We start from the raw sequence: 19,448 nt of genomic DNA, 5'->3' as shown, positions 1-19,448 counted from the left end.
CACTTGCCTCCAGGATTTCCCATGAGTCTCAAGCCATAATCCAGCAGCTTTCCCAGATAATCCATGTCTTGATCCCAACCTAGAAGTTTGCAAAGATCAGAACCATTTCCATGATGTGCTGGGATCCCCTTCTGCCTCAGGGAACTGGGCACTGCATGTAGGTCAGGTAAGGCCATGGGAGCCAGATGTGAATGGACAAGGCCAAAGCTGCTCAGGGGCCTGGGGAGCTCTGGGCAGGCTCATGGTCAATCCCTATCTTATTTGCAGGCCCTGTGCAACATCCCTGGAGAGGTGCCTGGAGCAGCCCAGGGCCCGTGGCAGTTCTCAGTCGCACAAGGAAAATGCTCCTTGAATCCCTGGGGAGAACTGCAGCAGGCAGTGCTGCAAGTATCCCTCGCAAACTCCCTCCTGCCTGTCCTCCCAGCCGCCCTTCCTCCATCTGGGCTGGGAGAGCTCCCACAGCCCAAGGGGACCCAGCCAGGCCCTCTCAGGACACACTGGAACCTTGCTCTGCCCCTCTGTCCTTTCCCCACCGTGGGCACCCCGTGCAGTCACTGCCAGGTTTCAGGAAGTGTCTCCCACACAGGGACCCCAGCAGGACTGCTCAGGACCCGAGTGCCCTGAGCCTGCTCGGGATAATTCCCCTGGGTTGTGCCCTCACTTCCAGGCAGCAGAGAGAGCAGCTCAAGCCTCAGCAGGGCTCAGGCCCAGAGGCACAGCAATTACCTCCTGTGACTGTGCCTGGCATCGCCTCCAGTCCTACAGCAGAGGCTGTCATGGAGCCACTGCTTCCTTCGGGAAACGCCGCCTTCTGTACAGCCTCTCCATCCACTTCTGGAGAAAGGAAGAGGGACGGCTGGATCAGGTGGGGCGGTTCCCCATTGGGGAGGTGGCATCTTCAGCAGCCAGTACTTGTGAAAGTCATGGTTAAGGATCAGGAATCCACACAATTTTCTGGGTAGGCCAGGGTCCACTTTCATGATAACACCCGCCCTTAGTGATCATCCTGGAGACTATGAAATTTCAGGGAATCTCAGGCCCGTGGTGCAGTTTGGGCTCCCTATCAGCTGACGCCAAATGCCTTCCTGCAGAGACTGGGCACAAGCTGCAGCCAGGCCAGGCTGGGAAGTAGCCCTGCGGGGCGTGAAAGCAGCAGTGGGGCAGAGAGGCTGCCATGGATCCCTTCCCACTGTGCCGGGCACGGTGTGTCCAGATGTGCAGCCAAAGGCCCTGACTGCTGAGTCCCAGGGGAAGCATGAGGGAAATGCACCCACCTTGTTCGGTTTGCAGTAATTCTTTCACCATTTGTCGCGTGATTTTGAGTGGCTCATGGGGTTTCTTGTGACCTGTAGCTTTGTTCTTTTGCCTCGGAGGACCTTAGAGCAACAGAGTTCCATTTCCCAGGAACAGATCCCACAAAAGCAGAGATCAGCCTGTGGGGTCAGCAGGGACACACTACTCACCCCTGCGATGGGAGCTGGGCTTGCGTGCAACATCCACCAAAGGACCTGGGAAAGTCCTCCCTGCAGGCACACCTGTAACACAACAGCCACAGAAGCTTCTGCCATCTCTGCTGATCTGCACAGGCACCACTGAGCCGCAGGAGCGGTGAGGGGATCGTGCAGGGCGAGGGCACACACGTGCATGGATCTGTGCTGGCACCTGCAGCGCTGTCAGGATATTGTTAAGAAAGGCACAGGGACAACTTGCCTCCAGCATTCTTCAAGAGCCTTAAGCCATCATCCAGCAGGGCATCCAAATAGTGCAATTTGCCATCCCGATCTAGAAGGGAGCACAGATCAGAACCATTTCCCTGGTGTATTGTGGCCCCCTTTGCCTCAGATAACAGGGCATTGCAAGTGGGTCGGGTAAGGTTGTGGGAGCCAGATGTGAATGGACGTGGCCAAAGCTGCACAGGGGCCTCGGGAGCTCTGGGCAGGCTCCTGGCCAATCCCCATCCTCTCTGCAGGCCCTGTGTAACATCCCTGGCGAGGTGGCTGGAGCAGCCCGGGGTGCATTTGGGCTCTCCCACTCCCAGAGCTAAAACTCTTCTAAAGCACTAGTGAAAAAATGCAGCAGGCACTGCCACAATCATCCCTCCCTCCCTCTGCCCTCTCTCCCTCCCTTCCTAATTTCTTCTCTCCCTCTATTCCTCTTCCCCCTGAAATTCCTCCCTGAATGGAAAGGACATAACCAGGCCCCTCAGGACACACTGGAGCTTTCCTGTCCTGCTCTGTCAATTCCCCACCATGGGAATGCAGTCGCTCCCAGGTTTCAGGATCTGCCTCCCAAGCAGGGACCCCAGCAGGACTGCTCAGTACTGAGTGCCCTGAGCCTGCTTGGGATAATTCCCCTGGGCTGTGCCAGTCTTGTCTGGGCTGTGCCTGCACTGCCAGGCAGCAGAGAGGGCAGCTCAAGCCTCAGCAGGTCTCAAGTCCAGAGGCACAGCAATTACCTCCCATGCCTGTGCCTGGCATCGCCTCTCTTCCTGCAGCCGAGGCTGGCATGGAGCCAGTGCTTCCTTTGGGAAATGCCGCCTTCTGTACAGCCTCACCATCCACTTGTGGAGAAAGGAAAAGCAACAGCTCATCAGGTAGGACCGATTCCCACTGGAGAGGCGGCATCTTCAAGAGGCAATTCTTGTCAAAGACATAAACATCCTAGGTAGGACAGGGCCCACTTTCATCTAAACACCCGCCATTAGTGATCAGCCTGGTGACTGCAAAATCGCAGGGGATCTCAGGGTGGGCATGGCCTGTGGTGCAGTTTGGGGTGCCTGTCAGCTGATGCCAAATGCCTTCCTGCAGAGGCTGGGCAGAAGCTGCAGCCAGGCCAGGCTGGGAAGCAGCCCTGCAGGGCGTGAAAGCAGCAGCAGGGCAGAGAGGCTGCCATGGATCCCTTCCCACTGTGCCAGGCACAGCGTGTCCAGATGTGCAGCCAAAACCCCGGCTGCTGAGTCCCAGGGGAAGCATGAGGGAAATGTATCCACCATGGCATCATTCCAGATCACTCGGCAACTTCTCCATGTGTTTGGATGCCTCCAGGGACTTACTGTACCTTCTGGGTTTTTTCTCCATTCTCAGGGGACCTTAAGAGGAATATTTCTATTTCCTCGGAACAGATCCCACAAAAGCAGGGATCAGCCTGTGGGGTCAGCAGGGACACACTACTCACCTCTGCGATGGGAGGCAGGCTTCTCTGTAGGAATCAGCAAAGGAGCTGGAGAAGTCCTCCCTGGAGACACACCTGTAACACAACAGCCACAGAAGCTTCTGCCATCTCTGCTGATCTGCACGGGCACCACTGAGCCGCAGGAGCGGTGAGGGGATCGCGCAGGGCGAGGGCACACACGCGCATGGTTCTGTGCTGGCACCTGCAGCGATGCCTCCCTGGCCCAGCTTTGGGCTCTGAGCTGGCAGCTCTCCCAGGGGAAAGGCCTTGACCTACCCTCAGCATCTCCCAGAGCCTCAGTCCTGGATGTGGCTTGGGAAGCTGCACCACCTTCACCAGCAGGTTCAGCTGCAAAGAAAGGCAGGACAGAAGAGCTCCTGTGGCACTGCAGGAGATCCTCAGGCTGCCCACAAGGCTCAGCCCCGGGGCACAGCCCTGGGCCCGGCCCCTTCCCTCTCTGCTCTTCTCTGTGGCTGCACAGAGCACATGGAAGGACACACTGGCATTGCACACGGGAGGAAGACTGACAACTAAGTGCTCCTTCCCCCCACTGACAGCGATCCTGTGGGATCCCTCAGGGCTCCAGATGGGAGCAGAGCAAATTTTTCAGCCTTTCAACCCTGACAGAACCCTGAGGAAAGTGGCATGAATGAGCTCCTGCCACATTGACACTGATTATTCTATCAGATAAAACAGATATTCAGAACTTGCCTCCAGCATTCTCCAAGATCTTTAAAGTGTCATTCACCAGTACTTGCAAATAATTTATGTTGCCATCCAAATCTAGAGGGAGCAGAGATCATAACTATTTCCATGCTGAGTTTTATCCCCTTCTGCCTCAGGGAGCTGGGTACAGGAAATGGGAAAGGAAAGGCCATGGGAGCCAGTTGTGAATGGACATGGCCAAAGCTGCACAGGGGCCTGGGGAGCTCTGGGCAGGCTCCTGGTCACTCTCCACCCTCTTTCCCTGCCCTGTGTAACATTCTGGGAGAGGAAAGGGAAATGGGGCTGCCCAGGGCCCCTTGGGACACTCTCCCTCCCACAGAGGAAACCCTCCCTAAAGCCCTGGGCAAAACCATCCCCAGCGCTTCCCAGGGAGCAGGGAGCGCTGTCCCGGGAAAGGGCAGCCAGGCTGCCGGCTCACCTGCTCGCCGCGCTTGCAGCGGAGCAGCCTGGGCAGCCCTGGCAGGCAGGGCCACGGCCAGGAGGAGCAGGAGTAGGAGGCGCAGAGCAAGGGCCATGGTGCCTTGCCCTCTGCCAGTCCCGCAGCTCTTGCTGCCACCGCTGTCCCGACACCGCTGTCCCAATGTCAGCACCGCTGCTGCCACCGCCGCTGCTGCCGCAACAGTTGTGCTCAGGGACTGACTGCTGGCTCCCTGTGCTGCTGTGCAACCGCGGGGCTCTGGGACCTCTGGCACCTCTGTGACCTCAGGGCCTGCTGTGACCTCAGCCTGCTGTGACCCCAGAGCCCTGCTGTGACCTCATGGCCTTCGCTGTACCCCCAGAGTGTGCCCCCATCTCTATGAATGGACTGCCCTGATTGTAAATGTTTTGCTTCATCAAAGGGCCATTCACAAAACTTTTTTTTCGCCTACTGACATTGCAGGTCAGGCTGTGTCCCTGGAGATGCTCAGTATTCATACAGAATTCACAGAATGACCAGGTTGGAAGAGACCTTCAAGATCATCCACTCCAACCCATGTCCCAACACCACAACTAAACCATGGCACCAAGTGCCACATTCAGTCTTTTTTAAACCCATCCAGGGATGGTGTCTCCACCACCTCCCCTGGCAGGCCATTCCAGAATTTTATCACTCTTTCTGTGGAAAATATTTTCATGATATCCAACCTACATTTCCCTTGATGCAGCTTGAGACTGTGTCCTCTGGTTCTGTCAGTGCTGCCTGGAGAAAGAAACCAACCCCACCTGACTACAACTACCCTTCAGGGAGCTGTGGAGTGATAAGGTCACTTCGGAGTCTCCTTTTCTCCAGGGTAAACACCCCCAGCTCTCTCAGTCATTCCTCACCAGGGCTTGTGCTCCCAGCCCCTCACCATCCTCCTTGCCCCCTCTGAATGTGCTCGAGCGACTCAATGTCCTTCCCAAACTGATGGCCCAGAACTGGACACAGCACTTGAGGTGCGGCCTCACCAGTGCCAAGTACAGGGACAGAATGACCTCCCTGCTCCTGCTGGCCACACTGTTCCTGACACAGGCCAGGAGCCATTGGCCTCCTCGGCCATCAGGCACACTGCTGGCTCATGTTCAGCTGGCTGTGACCAGTGCCCCCAGCTCCCTTTCTGCCTGGCCACTGTCCAGCCACACTATCCTCAGCCTAGAACACTGCAGGTGCTTCTTGTGGCCAAAGTGCAGCACTGGGCACTTGCACCTACTGAGCTTCATCCCACTGGACTCTGTCCATCCCTCCAACCATTCCAGGTCTGCCTGCAGAGCCCTCCTACCTTCCAACAGATCAACACACTCTCCCAGCTTAGTGTTGTCTGCAGATTTGCTAATGAAAGACTCAATCCCCTCATCCATGCTGTCAATAAAAGCATTGACCAGAGCTGGCCCCAGCACAGAGCCCGCAGGGACACCACTGGTGACTGGCTGCCAGCTGGGTGCAGCACCGTTCACCAGCCCTCTCTGGGCCAGCCATCCAGCCAGTTCTGAGCCCAGCAAAGAGTGTTCCTCTCCCGGCCCTGGGCTGCAGCTTTTCCAGGAGCGTGCTGTGGAAGACAGTGTAAAGGCCTTTCTGCAGTCCAAATAGACACATCCACAGCCTTTCCTGCATCCATCAGGCAGGTCACTTGCTCGTGAAAGGAGATCAGGTTGGTCGGACACGACCTACCCCTCCTAAACCCCTGCTGGCTGGGTCTGCTACCCTGGCCATCCTGTAAGTGCTGTGTGATGACACTCAGTATAAACTGTTCCATCACCTTACTGGGTACTGAGGTCAGACTGACTGGCCTATGATTACCAGGATCCTCCTTCCCACCCTTGTTGTACATGGGCGTCACATTGGGCAGCTTCCAGTCACCTGGAACCTCACCAGTGAGCCAGGATTGCTGATAAATGATGGAGAGCGGCTTCAGCAGCTCATCTGCCAGCTCCCTCATCACCCTGGGGTGGATCCCATCTGGCCCCATAGATTTAGGAACATCCAAGCAGCTCAGCAGTTCTCTGGCTGCCTCCTCTTGGCTAACAGGGCCCATTCTGCTCCCTGACACCACCTACCAGCCCAGCAGGACACTTGTCCTGAGGCCAAGTCATCTTCCTACTAAAGACTGAGGCAAAGAAGGTGTTCAACGCCTCTGCCTTGTCCTCATCTGCAGTTCCTAAGTTCCCTCCCACATCTAATAAAGAACAAAGGTTGGTCTTACCCTTCCTTTTCCCGTTGATATATTTGTAAATACATTTTTTTATTATCCCTTACAGAAGTCACCATTTTAAGTTCAAACTAAGCTTTGGCCTCCCTAATTTTTTTTTCCTACGTGCTCTAGCAGCTCCTCTAAATAATTCCTGAGAGACTTGACCATCTTGCCAAAGATGATACGTCCTCTTTTTATTCCTAAATTCCTCCAAAACCTCCTTGCCCATCTAGGCTGGGCGTTTGCCTCATTGACTCATCTTTCGGCAGCCAGGGACAGACTGTTCCTGTGCCCTCAAGATCTCTGTTTTGAAGCATGCCCACCTTTCCTGGACTCCTTGGTTTTTAAGGGCTGCTTGCCAAGGAACTCTCTGAAGAAGTCTCCTAAACAGGCCAAAGTCTGCCCTCTGGAAGTCATGTGTAAATGTCTTCTTGATCTTCCTCCTGTTTTCACAAAATACCAAGAATTCTTGATACATTGGTGTTCCCCTGTCTGAGACATAACATAAGACAGACCACTCGTGTTTCCTCAGAAAAACAGCCTTGTTTATTGTCCGGAGTGTTCTTTTATAGCCCATTCAAATCTCCTGGGCCGAGACAGCTCATTGGTCTATCTGTGTGCCCCCAGACTCTGAACCAAGGCAATGTCTGCATCCTAGGAGAGTTCCCATTGCATGTGAGCTTCTGTCAGTCAGACACAGAGGCTAGTTCATGGAGCTGAGCTGGACTGCTTCTTAGAACTTGATTAATGCTGACTACAGATCAGCTTGCAATGCAACAAATTCTATAATTTCATGATCACTGTGCCCCAAGCAGCCTCCAGCCACCACATGTCCCCCCAGCTCACCTCTATCTGCAAACAGCACATCTAACATAGTCCCTCCCCTGCTGGGCTCACCCACCTGCTGCAACCAACACTTGTCCTCCACACTCTCTACAAATTTCCTGGGCTGCTTTTTCTTCTGTTGTATTAAGTTCCCAGCAGATGTCTGGCAAGTTGAAGTCACCTACAAGAACAAGGGCTGATGATCCTGAAACATCCTCTAGCTGTTTGTAGAATGAGTTGTCCACCACTTCTTCCTGGTTGGGTGGATGATAGCAGACTCCCAGTAGGATGTCAGCCTTGTTGGCCTTCCCCCTAATTCTCACCCATAGGCATTCCACCTCATCATCATTAGTTTCAATATCCATGGTGTCCAAAGCCTCCCAAATATAAAGAGCGACACCTTCACCTCTTCTCCCTTTCCTGTCTCTCCTGAAGAGCTTGTAGCCATCCAGTGTAGTGCTCCAGCCATGTGAGGCATCCCACCACGTTTCTGTGATGGCAATGACATCACAGCTCTGCTGCTGGACCATGGCCTCCAGCTCGTGCTGTTTGTTACCCATGCTGTGTGCACTGGTATCCATGCACCTCAGCTGGGCTGCTGATTTCATCCCTAACTCAGGCTTACCACCCTTGGGCCTGCTTCCAGACAGCCCAGCCGCATCCCGTTCCCTCTTCAAACCTACTTTAAAGCCCTCTCAACAAGTTCTGCAAGCTCATCAGCTAAAAACCTTCTGCCCTTAACAGAGAGATGGAGCCCATCTGGTTCCAGCAGGCCAGGTGCCATCAAAGCTGCACCATGATCAAAGAATCCAAAATTCTGCCAATGACACCAGCCCTTGAGCCACTTGTTGCTGATATGAGCTCTCCTATTGCTTTCACCATTTTTCTCAGCCATCAAAGGGACTGAGGAAAAGACTACCTGTGTCCCTGTCCTATCAACCACTTGTCCCTGTGCCCTGAAGTCCCTTTCAATGGTCCTGACACTCCTCTTCTCAATCTCATCACTGCCAGCCTGGAGTTTCAACAGTGGATAATAATCAGAGGACTGAATGAGCCCAGGAAGTCCCTGAGGAATATCCTGCACCTGGGCCCCAGGGAGGCAGCAGAGCTCTCTGTGGGGTGGGTCCCCTTGACATGGGGCCCTCTGTTCCCCTCAGAAGGGAGTCACCCACCACGATTACCATTCTTTCCTTTTTGATGTTAGAGCTGGCAATCCATGTATACAGATTAATCATAATTGGGAGGCTCTCTGGGCAGATAATTTTCTTCTTAATCATTTGGCTAACTCTCTAGATCCAGGGGCTCATACCTTTTCTGAAGTGGCCCCTGGCTAGGGGATGGGGGTCGGGAGGAATTTTTATCATAACCTTCCCGTTCAGGGACCATTTCCACTCCCCTTCATCTACAGGTGTCCTTCTCTTGCCTGACAGTGTGCGGCATAGGAGTCCTGTGACTCTTGCTGGGCCTCCCGTAAGGATGGAAGGGCTGAACTCCACCAATCTATTTCCCTTTCACTTTCCCAGATACTCATTAGTCTTTAAACTTCCTCCCTAAGCTCGGCCACCAGTGAAAGAGATCATTCACCTGTTCACACTGCAGGCAGCTTTTCTCCTCACTGCCCCCTGAAACCACTGCTAAGCTCAAACACTCTGCATAGGAATGGGTCAGGACAGACACATCCTTTTTGGAGGGTTCCATCTAGTTCCATGCACTTGTACTAACTACAGTTTTCGATTGCGTAAAAACCACTACTGCCAGAAACCCCAAAACCACCCAAACAACAGAAACACTGCAAACAACACACAGTAAACCTTCCTAAGAAGAAAACCTGCAACCCTGCCTGCTTGCCCTGCCTGTGCACACTGCCTCGTGAATTGTCCCTCAGAGACATGCCATGGCCCTGTTTGCCCACTCCTGTTTGCCGTAAACCCTAGAGGCCTCTTTTAATCCGCCCGCTAACCATGGAGGGAGGAAGCTGCACCCCATCCCTGCGTAACTCACAGGCTCTTGATGGCTTCCCTCTTTTCCCGGGCATGCCAATGGAGGAGGTCCAGGCCCAGATGGTCCCAGGCAAGGAAATGTCCCTCAGCCCAGGGACGCTCAGCATGGGCTGCCCCATCCTCCCCGGGGACTCGCCACTGGTCACAGCAGCCCCTGCCCGGCTCCTGCCTGCCCACACCGTGGCCATCCCCAGCTGCCCCTGGACACGGAGCTCAGCCAGTGCTGATCCTGGCTGGGCTTTGCTGCTGCTACCACCCGGACACTGGGGTGACAGCTCCATCTCTTTAGTGCAAGAGAAGAGCTGGGCCAAGCCCTGCCCACCTTCAGTAGGGGCCAGAGAGCAGGGCCAGTGCCTTCAGGGGGAGAGGACCTTGTCTGGCTGGAGGCAGCATCTGCACAGCAACAAGCTGTTAAAGCAGCTGGCACAGGGACATTGGGCATGGGCATGGAGATGTGCGATGCAATTAGAGGTCCAGTTCTCCCTTAGGTGTTTGGCAGGACATATGAAGGGAGAAAGATACAACTGTGAAAGAGGCTATGGCAAGTGACACAGTGAACAGAGGCTCTGCTATACCTATCATGCACTGCTTGTGCCCGTCCTGCAAGCAGAAAATCATTGGGATTCATCAAAGTGGAATCAGGGCATGTGTTCCTGTCTTGCTGTGAACCTCTACGAGATCTGTGGGAAGCGTGAGCCCGTGCTGTGCTGCACTGCTGAGCTGGCAGCACGGTGGATACGGGCAGGACGTTCTCTGTTTTCCCCAGAGCTGGGGCCTGCAGGCACCTTGCCGGCCCTTGGCACAGGCTGTGCCAGCCAACAAAGCCCAGCAGGCCGGGAGGAGAGCCCGGGGGCAGCGCAGCTGCTTGGGCAGTGGCTGCTGCCAGGGACACGGGCCAAAGCCATCCCTGAGCAGCCACTGCCAGCCCTGGCCCTCCCTGCCCCGTGACAGCTCCCCCAGCCCCAGGGGACAGGCTCAGGCCCTGTCAGGACCCAGCGCAGCCCCTGCCCAGTCGGGAGCCAGGGCTGGCTCTGGCCCTGGGCTGGCGGCAGGGCTCCCGCTCGGGGCTGCTCCTGTGCCTCGGGCCTCTGGGCACTCAGGGCCAGCTCCGCAGCAGCTGCAGCGCGAGGGACGTTGCTGCACCAGTCCCGTTTTCCCGGGGCTCTGAACCAGCTCCAGAGGCCTGGAAGCCGAGGCGCCTCCAGCTTTGGCTGCTGCCGGGCCGGGCAAGGGCAGGCCCTGGGGGAAGAGCTGCTGCCACACAGCCCCGGCCAGGGCTGAGCCTGGCACAGCAATTACCTGCTGTGCCTGTGCCCGTGTCTGGCATCGCCTTCCTTCCTGCAGCAGGGGCTGTCCATGGGGAAATGCTTCCTCCAGGATGTGCCTCCTTCTGCACAGATGTTTGGTCCATCACTTCAGACAGGAAAAAGACAGTTGGATTAGATGGAAGAGTTCCTGATTTGGGCGCTGGCATCTTCAGGATGTCATGCGCGTTAAACATGGGGATAGGTTTCAGAAAATATCTTGGCTTTCAGGGCAGGGTCAGGGCTCCCCTCTTTCCAAAGAGCTGCCATGCCTGAGCCACAGGAGCAGGGAGGGGATGGCGCAGGGCGAGGGCACACACGTGCATAGTTCTGTGCTGGCACCTGCAGCAATGCCCCCCTGGCCCAGCTTTGGGCTCTTTCACCAGCAGGTTCAGCTGCAAAGAAAGGCAGGACAGAAGAGCTCCTGTGGCACTGCAGGAGATCCTCAGGCTGCCCACAAGGCTCAGCCCCGGGGCACAGCCCTGGGCCCGGCCCCTTCCCTCTCTGCTCTTCTCTGTGGCTGCACAGAGCACATGGAAGGACACACTGGCATTGCACACAGGAGGAAGACTGACAACTAAATGCTCCTTCCTCCCACTGACAGTGATCCTGTGGGAGCCCTCAGGGCTCCAGAAGGGAGCAGAGCAAATTATCCATATTCCATCAACCTTCAGATGATCTTAAGTGAAAGGTCAAATGTATGAGCTCTTGACACCTGGTCACTGTGGATTCTCTCAGGAAAGGTACATTGAGCAGTTGCCTCCAGGATTTCCCATGAGTCTCAAGCCATAATCCAGCAGGTTTCCCAGATAATCCATGACTTGATCCCAACCTAGAAGTTTACAAGGATCAGAACCATTTCCATGATGTGCTGGGATCCCCTTCTGCCTCAGGGAACTGGGCACTGCATGTAGGTCAGGTAAGGCCATGGGAGCCAGATGTGAATGGACAAGGCCAAAGCTGCTCAGGGGCCTGGGGAGCTCTGGGCAGGCTCATGGTCAATCCCTATCCTCTTTGCAGGCCCTGTGCAACATCCCTGGAGAGGTGCCTGGAGCAGCCCAGGGCCCGTGGGGATTCTCTCAGTCGCACAAGGAAAATGCTCCTTGAATCCCTGAGGAGAACTGCAGCGGGCAGTGCTGCAAGTATCCCTCGCAAACTCCCTCCTGCCTGTCCTCCCAGCCACCCTTCCTCCATCTGCTGGGACAGCTCCCACAGCCCAAAGGGACCCAGCCAGGCCCTCTCAGGACACACTGGAGCCTTGCTCTGCCCCTCTGTCCTTTCCCCACCATGGGCAACCCATGCAGTCACTCCCAGGTTTCGGGACGTCTCCCACACAGGGACCCCAGCAGGACTGCTCAGTACCCAAGTGCCCTGAGCCTGCTCGGGATAATTCCCCTGGGCTGTGCCCTCACTTCCAGGCAGCAGAGACAGCAGCTCAAGTCTCAGCATGGCTCAGGCCCAGACGCACAGCAATTACCTCCTGTGACTGTGCCTGGCATCGCCTCCAGTCCTACAGCAGAGGCTGGCATGGAACCACTGCTTCCTTCAGGAAACACCGCCTTCTGCCCAGCCTCTCCATCCACTTCTGCAGAAGGGAAGAGGGACGGCTGGATCAGGTGGGGCTGTTCCCCATTGGGGAGGTGGCATCTTCAGCAGCCAGTACTTGTGAAAGTCATGGTTAAGGATCAGGAATCCACACAATTTTCTGGGTAGGCCAGGGTCCACTTTCATGATAACACCCGCCCTTAGTGATCATCCTGGAGACTATGAAATTTCAGGGGATCTCAGGCCCGTGGTGCAGTTTGGGCTCCCTGTCAGCTGATGCCAAATGCCTTCCTGCAGAGGCTGGGCAGAAGCTGCAGCCAGGTCAGGCTGGGAAACAGCCCTGCAGGGTGTGAAAGCAGCCGCAGGGCAGCGAGGCTGCCATGGATCCCTTCCCGCTGTGCCGGGCACGGCGTGTCCAGATGTGCAGCCGAAGACCCCGGCTGCTGAGTCCCAGGGGAAGCGTGAGGGAAATGCACCCACCTTGTCCTCCTCCCTGCAGCAATTCTTTCAGCATTTGCCTCATGTTTTTGGATGGCTCATGGGGTTTCTGGTGTCCTGTAGCTTTGTTCTTTCCCCTCGGAGGACCTTCGAGCAACAGAGTTCCATTTCCCAGGAACGGATCCCAGAAAAGCAGGGCTCAGCCTGTGGGGTCATCAGGGACACACTACTCACCCCTGCCATGGGAGCTGGGCTTTTGTGTAGGAATCAGCAAAGCAGCTAGACAAGTCCTCCCTGCAGACACACCTGGAACACAAGAGCCACAGAAGCTTCTGTCACCTGATTCCTGCCAGGTTCACAACAATTATTCCTTGGTGGCACACTGAGAACATACCTGACGGTGGCTCAGATAGGACCAACACTTTATGCAGCCAAGCTAATGGAGAAGCCTTCCTAGACACCTCATCTAGAAGGGAGCAGAGATCAGACCCATTTCCATGGTGTGCTGGAGTCCCCTTCTGCCTCAGGGAACTGGGCACTGCAAGGGGCTCAGGTAAGTTTGTGGGAGTCGGATGTGAATGGATAAGGCCAAAGCTGCACAGCAGCCTGGGGAGCTCTGGGCTGGCTCCTGGTCACACTCCAGACTCTTTTCAGGCCCTGTGAAACATCCTTGGATGTAGGAATGTAGGAGAGTGCCCATTAATTACAGAGTGGCAAAGCTAACCTTTATCCCCCAAAAAAGGAAAGAAGCCCAGAAGTTTCTCCCAACGATCAGGTGACAAGCCACCTCAAAGGACCCCAGAGGCTTCAGTAAAAACTCTGGGTCACCTAACTGGATAGAAGCCAAAAAGTCCCGCCTGACCCATCAGGTAGAAAAGGGGAGGACAAAAGAACCAAAGGGCTTTTGTGAAGGTGTTTCTACCAGTGGCAGACTGCTGTACCTGCATCGGATTTTTCTGTTTGTTATTTTGCCTTTTATTAAACCTTTTTGTTTCTAACACTGCAGCAGAAGCCATCCTGCTCATTATTTGCCTCCAAAGGTAATAGCTGAGCTATCCTTGGGTGTGCTGGGTTCCCTTTTGAAGGTTTATAACACCCGGCCCGAGAAAAAAGAACCCAGCACGTGGCGCCCGGACAGTATTTCTCCTATTGAGGAAGATGGTCTAGGGATTTTTTGATTACCTCAATCAAAATAGGACATTTTTCCTTGGTATTTGTGTTTTTGAGGGAGCAGGCCTGCACCTGAGTTTTTTGTCGCTTTAAAATAGAAAACCCAGAAGAAGGCATTTGAGATTGAGAGGGAATCTCGAATCAAAGCCTCATACTGGTGAAGAGGAGGCTGTAATCAGAGACGGGACTGGAGCAGCACCGCAGCCTCAGAGGACTCTGTCGCTCAGCTCAGCTGATTTGTCACTGTTGTGACCCAGGACCGGGGAGGAATTTCATACCAAGAAGCACAACTGGAAAACTCTGGTGAGTGCCACCATGGGAAATCGGTTTTCTTTAGCTGAGCAGGATTTTTTTTTCATATTTCATTTATAAGTTAGAAATTCAAGATATTCAGTTTGACAAGAAACAGCTTAAAAAGCTTGTAAAATGGGTCTTAACAGAGTTCCCAAACTCAGACATGTCTCAGAAACTCGATCCAGACTTCTGGGATTTGGTTGGACTGAAATTACATAACATGGAAAAGAATAAGAAGTCCAACTTAAAGCTGCGTCCAATATTCAGGACGGTGTTAAAATTTGTAACAATGGAAAGTGCAAAGCAAGCAAAGAATGCACACAAGCAAGCAAAGATCAGGGACAGGGCAGAATGCAGGCAGCAACAGCAGGACCGGGAGGAGAGGAGAAAGAGGAGTTCTGAGGGGACCCAGAAGCCTTCCCTTATCCCAGTCGAGAACCAGAAACCCCGGAGGAGCGGCCGGGAGGTGGCCAGGCCAGCCGCCCTCCCCCTTCCCCACCCCCGTCCTGGGAGAGAGGGGAGCAGACCAGCCCTGGCCAGGCTCCTCTGCAAACCACATCTTTCACAATCCCTGCCATACCTAAGTCCTCTGTATTCCCTCTGAAAAGCTCCCTTTGGCGCTCGAAAACGGTGAATTTTGGCAGTACAATGGAAAAAAGCCGAGCCGATTGTGTCCACTCTGAGAACAGAGGAGCTCATGGCAGACGCCATGATGGCCCCGGCCCAGCCCCGCCCTTCATGGGCGTGGCTCGCCCTCCTCCCCGGTCTCCCAGCAGTCCCTGGGTGGCTCCTCCCTGAGCTCCTGCCCATCAGAGCAGGGACACGCCCCTTTTGTGGGCGGAGCCTGGGTGGTGTCCCCGCCCTTGCTCCCCGCCCACAGCCCGGAGGGCACGCCCCCTCCCCGCCGAGCGTGGGAACCGGATGTGAGCCCCGGAAGTCACCCTGTCCAAGATGGCGGCGCCCATGTCAGACACCTTGCCGGAACAAAAAATAAATTATTCTTATGCTCCACAATGTAATTCCAAATAATCTAAGGAAGAGTTTAACACACAAGGAGTCACAGATACCTGGCAGAGGATAAGAAAGGATGCAGTTCAGGAAGGAGAGTGGGGAATTGCATCGAAGTTAAAAGTTTTTCCTGTGAGGTGCACAGCAGGTCCTGCACCAAGAGGAACCTGGCAGCAGATCAGTTTTGCTGAGTTAAAAGAGATTTGCAAAGCCTCTCGTTTGTATGGTAGCGATTCTGCATATTTCAGAAGTCTTTTACAAGCCACCTTTACAGCAAATGTATTTACTCCACACAATTTAAAGCAGCTTTGCACATCCCTGCTGTCCCCAAGAGAATTTTCTCTGTGGGAACTGGCATGGAAATGTTTGTTAAATGACCTTTTAGGAGGTTATGCAGGAACTCCAGCCTCTGCAAATTTGACTATAGATCAGCTCAGGTGGAGGAGCTCATACAGATCCTCAAACACAAGCCCGAACTCTCAATAAACAAGTATTACAGGATATCAAAGAAGCAGCAAAAACAGCTTTGTTACAGGTTCCTGATGGCAACAAACCAGAATTAGATTTCACAGAAATAAAACACAGAATAGATGAGCCTTATATTAAGTTTTTGGACCGTTTGAAAATAGCATTGGAAAAGCAGATTCCAATAGACGGAGCCAGACAAGAGTTATTAAAACGGCTTGCAATTTCTAATGCAAACCCGAGCTGCAAAAAGGCATTACGTACATTGCCACAGGATCCTGAGCCCACCCTGACCCAGCTCGTGGATGCTTGAACCGCCTGGGCACCCCTGAGCCTGCAGCAGCCATGCAGGCAGAGGTGCTGGCCAGTGCCATCACAGCAGCTCAGGAAAACACCCCAAAGCAGCAGGAAAAAGCAGCAGCAATGCAAACACAAGCCCTAGCAGAGGCTCTAAGAGCATTCAGAGGTGCAATTGAAAACCAGCAGACTCCAAGGGACACGTGCCATTCGTGTGGCCAGAGAGGTCATTTCAAAGGGGATGTCCTGGGGCCCGCAGAAGGCCACTGCCCAGAAACAGTGGATGCAGAGGTTTCTGTCACGTGCTAACAGCTGTCACCCAGCACAGGGCTGTCCGTGCCATCTGCCGGGAAACGTGCAGCCCGGCACGGGGCAGTGGCTGCCATGACACAGGAACCACTGCGCCAGAGGCAGAGAGCACCACAGGCCACCACGGTCAGAGCTGCAGCACGTCTGTGCAGGACTGCCGACCACAATGTCCCCAGGTGCCAGACTGGAGCTGTCCCCAGCCCAGCCAGTGGTGCTGACCAATGCCATTGCTCACACAGCGCCCACAGGACAGCTGGGGCCTGAACCACAACCACGTCAGTTCCTCATCGTGGGAGTGAGCAGATCCCATGCAGAAGGTTTTTATGTCATTCCAGCTGTACTCTCTATCACCTGTTCACAGGAAATTACAGCGTTAGCTTTGTGTCCAGACCCTCCATGCTTTTTCCCCAAAGGACTGACCACAGCACAAGCTTTCCTCCTACCAGAGTCCCAGAACAGCACAGCTGCCATGGCCTGGACCAGGCACATCAGCCGCGGGCGGCCTCAGCTCACCTGTGTGCTGCAGCCCCTCGGGCAGCCATCACCCTCAGTGGCCTGACAGATCCCGGAGCAGACGGCATCTGACACCGGAATGGCCACAGGACTGGGCCACGGTGCCTGCGCTGGATCAGCTGGCAGCTATTGGTGGTCACTGTGAGAGCTCTCGAAGCTCCCACTCAGGCACATTTGAGGGGCCTGAAGGTCGTGTTGCCACCACAAGACCATTCGTTGTAGGAGCTGATTTTGTTCTTTGGGGCCGGGACATTTTGTCGCAATGGGGTGTGAGGTTAGAAACTGGATTTTAACAAAAGCTGTTGATGGACATAACACTTTAAAACTGACATGGACATCTAATACATCCATCTGGGTCAGCCAGTGGCCCTTACCCAAAGAGAAACTTGCTGCTTTAGAGCAGTTGGTACAGGAACAGTTAAACAAAGGTCACTTAACTCCAACTACTAGTCCCTGGAACACCCCAGTTTATGTAATCAAAAAGCCAAACAGTGGGAAGTGGAGGTTGTTGCAGGATCTCAGAAAAGTTAATGAAGTGATTCAAGAAATGGGTTCTTTACAACCAGGTTTACCCTCTCCTGTTATGATTCCAAAAGATTGGAAGTTAACTGTTATTGATTTAAAAGACTGTTTTTTCAATATTCCCTTGCATCCAGATGATGCACCAAGATTTGCATTTTCCATCCCATCCATAAATCAGCAAGCACCCTTGAAAAGATATCATTGGCTTTCTCTACCAGAAGGAATGAGAAATTCCCCGAGTATATGCCAGTGGTATGTTGCAAAAATACTTTCCTCAGTTCGTGCACAATATCCAAATTCTCTCATATTACATTACATGGAAGATATTTTAGTAGCAGCAAAGGACCAAGCATCAATGCAGGAGACAACAGATCAGGTCATCTCAGCAGTGGAGAAAGCAGGACTCGCTGTAGCAAAGGAAAAAATACAGACACTTCCTCCCTGGAAATATTTAGGATACAGGATGACAGAACAAACGGTAACCCCGCAGCCACTCCAGGTAAGGACAAATCCAAAGACATTGAATGAAGTGCAGCAGCTCGTGGGGACTCTGAACTGGCTTCATCCACTACTAGGCCTTTCAAATCAGGACTTGGCTCCTCTGGCAGACTTGTTGAGAGGAGACACAGCCTTAAACTCACTGTGAGAATTCAACAAAGAAGCTCAAAATGCTTTAAGACAAAGTGATGAGAGCCATCCAGTCACGTCAGGCTCATCGGTATAATCCTAACCTGTCTTTTTTGTTTGCAGTTTTAGGAGAGAGTCCACAGCTTCATGGTTTGATATTCCAGTGGGATCTAGAGAAGAAGGACCATCTGATAATCTTAGAGTGGGTTTTCCTATCGCGTCAGTTGGGTAAAACTATAACAACTTGCCCTGAAATTATTTCACAATTGATTATCAAGGCTAGATCTTGAATGCTTTCCCTTGCAGGAAAAGATTTTGCAGAAATCTTCCTGCCTGTCACATCCATCTATTTAGAATGGTTAATTCAAAATTCAGAAGTTATGCAATTTGCTTTGGAAAATTTTGCAGGAAAAATTTCAGTCAATTGTCCCAAACATGAGCTATTAAGTTCATCTTTAAAATTAATTCATAAGCCTTTAAGAAGTAATGCACCCCTCGAGGCAATCACGTTTTTTACAGACGGTTCTGGGAAGTCTAAAAGGTCTGTGATTGCTTGGCAAAATTCAGAGACAAAAAAATGGGAATCAGATATTGAGGAAGTAGATGGTTCTGCACAGATTACAGAGTTAGCAGCAGTTGTACAGGTCTTTTCAAAATTCACATTTCCTTTTAATTTAGTAACGGATTCAATTTACGTTGCAGGTGTGGTGGAAAGAGCAGAAGGATCTCTGCTGAAAGAAGTTTCTGATGATCAGTTATACGGTTTGCTTAAAAAGTTAATCCTACTTCTTTCCATTCAACAAGAACTTTACTTTGTAATGCACATTCGCTCACATTCTTCTCTTCCAGATTTTTTAGCAGAAGGCAATGCCATGGCTGATTTGTTAGCCGTGCCAATCCAGCACACACTTTTTAATGTTATTGAACTCTTCTCCTGTTGTTGTTGATTTAAGCTTCCACTCACCTTCCCTTCTTTTGGGTACCACTGTGCTTTTTCTTGATGTAATCCATTTAAAAATGTCTAGGGGACCTAAACTGATACTGTCCCATGGCCAAATTTCACTTAAGTGTGTCCCCCTGCACACTCAACAATGAATCAAATTAAATTCTTTTGTACCATATTGATAAAAAAGATTCTTTCTGTATATTTGTCCCTCTCTATCCCTTTGTCTTTTCAATTGCACTTCTTTCTCTTTGAATGTATCCTCTGAGTTGGTTTCACTTCCTTGTTCAAAGCATACCCATCTTTCTTTCACAGGGCACTCTCCTGACATCCTCTGGCTTGGGTTTGCAATATTTTTAGCCAGCCCATATAGTTTATTTTCTTCTTTACAGGTTGTTAACTGGGAGTGATCGATGCATTTGGGATTCATGTCTGTGTGTACTCTGATGAGTACACGTACTGTATCTCCTCTATACAAGGGATAGTAACACTTCTCACAAGTGTTTCCTCCACTTCCTCCAAAGTGGGTGAGTAGTAGCATTGCTACGAGTGGGAGTCTGGTACGGGCTGGCCTCCTCACCTCTCGAACCACAGGGGTTTTCTCAGTGCCCAGAGAGTATTTCCTGGAGGTAGTTCCCAATCC

General features: G+C 52.9%; 2 long non-coding RNA genes across 2 annotated transcripts; both read right to left on the bottom strand.

Annotated features, from left to right (window-relative positions):
* Window positions 1-2,481: 2,481 nt before the first annotated feature.
* LOC135308134 (uncharacterized) lies at window positions 2,482-3,572 on the bottom strand. The gene is made up of 3 exons (XR_010368663.1): window positions 3,448-3,572; window positions 3,175-3,246; window positions 2,482-2,560 (listed from the first exon to the last, which is right to left on the bottom strand). It is a non-coding gene; the product is annotated as an uncharacterized LOC135308134 (long non-coding RNA).
* Window positions 3,573-12,153: 8,581 nt separating this feature from the next.
* LOC135307398 (uncharacterized) lies at window positions 12,154-14,826 on the bottom strand. Its single transcript, XR_010368116.1, has 4 exons — window positions 14,702-14,826; window positions 12,892-12,963; window positions 12,700-12,804; window positions 12,154-12,259 (listed from the first exon to the last, which is right to left on the bottom strand). It is a non-coding gene; the product is annotated as an uncharacterized LOC135307398 (long non-coding RNA).
* Window positions 14,827-19,448: the final 4,622 nt, after the last annotated feature.

Source organism: Passer domesticus, chromosome 9 (genome assembly GCF_036417665.1).
Source record: "Passer domesticus isolate bPasDom1 chromosome 9, bPasDom1.hap1, whole genome shotgun sequence".
Lineage (NCBI taxonomy): Eukaryota > Metazoa > Chordata > Aves > Passeriformes > Passeridae > Passer > Passer domesticus.
This window is presented reverse-complemented; position numbering and strand designations above follow the sequence as displayed.